We start from the raw sequence: 3,908 nt of genomic DNA, 5'->3' as shown, positions 1-3,908 counted from the left end.
TTCCAGCTTGTGTTTCTTCCAGTCCAGCATTTCTCATGATGTATGCTGCATAGAAGTTAAATAAGCAGGGTAACAATGTACAGCCTTGTTGTACTCCTTTTCCTATTTGGAACCAGTCTGTTGTTCCATGTCCAGTTCTAACTGTTGCTTCCTGACCTGCATATAGGTTTCTCAAGAGGCAGGTAAGGTGGTCTGACACTCCCATCTCTTTCAGAATTTTCCACAGTTTATTGTGATCCACACAGTCAAACGCTTTGGCATAGTCAATAAAGCAGATATAAATGTTTTTCTGCAACTCTGTTGCTTTTTCCATGATCCAGCAGATGTTGGCAATTTGATCTCTGGTTCCTCTGCTTTTTCTAAAACCAGCTTGAACATCAGGGATTTCACAGTTCACGTATTGCTGAAGCCTGGCTTGGAGAATTTTAAGCATTACTTTACTAGCATGTGAGATGAGTGCAGTTGTGCGGTAGTTTGAGCATTCTTTGGCATTGCCTTTCTTTGGGATTGGAATGAAAACTGACCTTTTCCAGTCCTGTGGTCACTGCTGAGTTTTCCAAATTTGCTGGCATATTGAGTGCAGCACTTTCACAGCATCATCTTTCAGGATTTGAAACAGCTCAACTGGAATTACATCACTACTAACTTTGTTCGTAGTGATCCTTTCTAAGGCCCACTTGACTTCACATTCCAAGATGTCTGTCTCTAGATTAGTGATCACATCATCATGATTATCTGGGTCGTGAAGATCTTTTTTGTACAGTTCTTCCGTGTATTCTTGCCACCTCTTCTTAATATCATCTTCTTCTGTTAGGTCCATGCCATTTCTGTGCTTTATCAAGCCCATCTTTGCATGAAATGTTCCCTTGGTATCTCTAATTTTCTTGAAGAGATCTCTTTCCCATTCTGTTCTTTCCCTCTATTTCTTTACATTGATTGCTCAAGAAGGCTTTCTTATCTCTTCTTGCTATTCCTTGGAACTCTGCATTCAGATACTTATATCTTTCCTTTTCTTCTATGCTTTTCACCTCTCTTCTTTTCACAGCTCTTTGTAAGACCTCCCCAGACAGCCATTTTGCTTTTTTGCATTTCTTTTCCATGGGGATGGTCTTCATCCTTGTCTCCTGTACAATGTCACGAACCTCATTCCATCAGGCACTCTATCTATCAGATCTAGGCCCTTAAATCTATTTCTCACTTCCACTGTAGAATCATTAGGGATTCCATTTAGGTCATACCTGAATGGTCTAGCGGTTTTCCCTACTTTCTTCAATTTAAGTCTGAATTTGATAATAAGGAATTCATGATCTGAGCCATAGTCAGCTCCTGGTCTTGTTTTTGTTGACTGTATAGAGCTGCTCCATCTTTGGCTGCATAGAATATAATCAATCTGATTTCGGTGTTGACCATCTGGTGATGTCCATGTGTAGAGTCTTCTCTTGTGTTGTTGGAAGAGCAAATCCACCTCTTTGTCTCTCAATAAATTTTTGCGATGAGACATCAGAGCCTGAGTTTCATTAGTTTTGGCTGAGCTTGAGTACGGGGAGAAAGCTGAAGGACAGGAGGAAAAAGCAGTGGGAAAAACGTGCCTTCATAGCACGCGGGAAAATTTGCTAAATATCTGACCAGTGCTCACAATTTCATTGGTCTGATCCTTGGCACAGAGAAGAGAAAGGACAAAAGAACCCCCACTGGCTTGTGTAACAGCTACTAGGGCTCAGCAGATAGCGCCTTTGGGACATGCTGAGGAGTAGCCTCTCCAGAGTCCCTCAATTGTGCCTCCTGCCGCCTGCCTGTTCGTGGGAGGTTCGAGGAAACAAGAAATGAGAGATTATAAAGGAATTAAGATTTCGTTAGGCATGTCCCTCCAGCCAGAGGAGCAAGGACCTCTTACCTTAACTGGAGGTCTTCTGGGATCTGAGACTGGGCCCGGTGGGCTTTCCGCTGTCCCAGTTTCCAGCACGATGGGCCTTCCCCTGCGCTGGATTTTGTTTGCGTTCTGCCTCTACTGCGGGAGCTTTGCTGAGTTGGGCTCCGGCTGTGCTTGCCCTTTCCACGTGGAGATTTTCAGCCAGGTTATCTCCGAGTCACGGCACTATAGATGTCACGCGAGTGTATGTTCCTTGGTTCTTTGTCTCGTCACAACAAAGATTTGGAGCAACGGACATTAGAGCCCTCAGCTCGTCACAGGTCTCAGTCTTGGACAAACCATGTTATAGCTCTTAGGCAAATCAGTGTTACAGCTCTATTTTATTTAGAAGATAGCAGGAGAATCCATCCTCAAAGGGGATGCCAACCCAGAGATTTGAAGGGAAGACAGTGGAGGAGGGTGGGGGAGAGGGGGAGGGAGGGAGAGAGAGAGAGAGAGAGAGAGAGAGAGAGAGAGAGAGAGAGAGAGAGAGAGAGAGAGAGAGAGAGAGAGAGAGAGAGAGAGAGAGAGAGAGAGAGAGAGAGAGAGAGAGAGAGCGAGAGAGAGAGAGAGAGAGAGAGAGAGAGAGAGAGAGAGAGAGAGAGCGAGCACGGGCTTTGGCTCCTCCTTTTATCCGTTTTTGCCTCCACCTGGGCCTGCCCTATGCAAATTGGGCTTAGCCAGGAGTGGTATTTCTTCTACCTGAAGTCTTCACTCTGGTCCCCAGACCTTCCTTTTCCATTTCTTGTCTTTTAGCCACCGCCATTTTGGACTCCTTTTCCCTATTCTACCTACCTAATAATTTAATCAAATCTAAGTAAATATCAAAGAATGTAGAGGCACGGCTGCTCTGCGGGTGCGGGGGCGGCGAGCCGGGGACCGAGCCACCGCGGCCTGAGCGCGCGGGCACCGCCCGCACCGCCCTTCCGCCCGCCCTCCGAACGCGCAGCCCCGCGGCCTCCGCTGCAGACCCGCCCCGCCCCGCCCCCGCCCCGCGCCGCCCCGCCCCGCCCCGCCCCGCGCGCCTCTGCCGCCTCTTCCTGAGCCCCCGCTCGCCCAGCGGCCGCCGCCGCCCCCGCGCCAGGTTCCGGCCGCGGCCCGCCTCTGCCGCCCAGGGCCCTTCCGTCCAGGCCCCGGACCCGGCTCCCGCCAGCCCCGGCCCCGGCCCCGGCCCCGAGTCGGAGAAGAGCGTGGAGGCAGCGGCCGAGTTAAGCGCCAAGGACCTGAAGGAGAAGAAAGAGAAGGTGGAGGAGAAGGCAGGCCGGGAAGAGCGGAAGAAAGAAGTGGAGGAGGAGGAGGACGGCGCAGAGGAGGAGGAGAAGAAACTGCCGAGGACGGCGAGGAGGAGGGTGAAGGGAGCGAGGAAGATGAGGAAGAAGAAGAGGAGGACGAAGGGCCCGCGCTGAAGAGCGCTGCTGAAGAGGAGGATGAAGCGGGTCCCACGCGGCAGAAGGCAGAAAACGGGGCCTCGGCATGAGCCCCCCGCCAGTGGGCTGGGGGTGGAGGGAGGCCGCTGGGGCCCGGAGGTGGGGGTGGGGAGCGCCGCGGGCAACCCCTCTTCACCTGGCTCCCTGCTCTGGGCCCCGCGCCAGAGTTGCCGCCCTCTCTCCCCCCAGCCTTCTCATGCCGCACCTGCATCCTCACTGCCATCTTCCACCTCCTTACCTGCTCCATCTGAGCTCCCCAGCTGCTCCCCAGGCACCCCCTCCCTCTCCCTCCTCTCTTCCCGCCCTTCCCACAGCCAGCCTCTCCCTCCTTCAGTAGCCTCTCCTTCCTAAGCTCTGCATCCCAGCCTCAGGTCATTCTGCCCTGCCCATCCCTACCCTGCCTGATCCCTGGGTCTCCTCGCTCAGATCCCTTTCTCTCAGACAGCGCCAGGACGGGGTGGGCCTAGGGATGGGGCCGAGCCCCACAGCTGCCCCCCTCCCCTCCTCTTTTTTTGTATAATTTAATAAAGAAACGGTCGCTCTTCTGTTTTGTTTTGTTTTTTTTTTCCTTT

At 51.9% G+C, this 3,908-nt stretch overlaps 1 pseudogene; it reads left to right on the top strand.

The window, feature by feature from the left end:
- Positions 1-1,964: 1,964 nt before the first annotated feature.
- On the top strand, positions 1,965-3,401 carry LOC114117908 (proline-, glutamic acid- and leucine-rich protein 1-like; annotated as a pseudogene).
- The last annotated feature ends 507 nt before the right edge of the window (positions 3,402-3,908 follow it).

The sequence above is a fragment of the Ovis aries genome, chromosome 14 (assembly GCF_016772045.2).
Source record: "Ovis aries strain OAR_USU_Benz2616 breed Rambouillet chromosome 14, ARS-UI_Ramb_v3.0, whole genome shotgun sequence".
Taxonomy (NCBI): Eukaryota; Metazoa; Chordata; class Mammalia; order Artiodactyla; family Bovidae; genus Ovis; species Ovis aries.
This window is presented reverse-complemented; position numbering and strand designations above follow the sequence as displayed.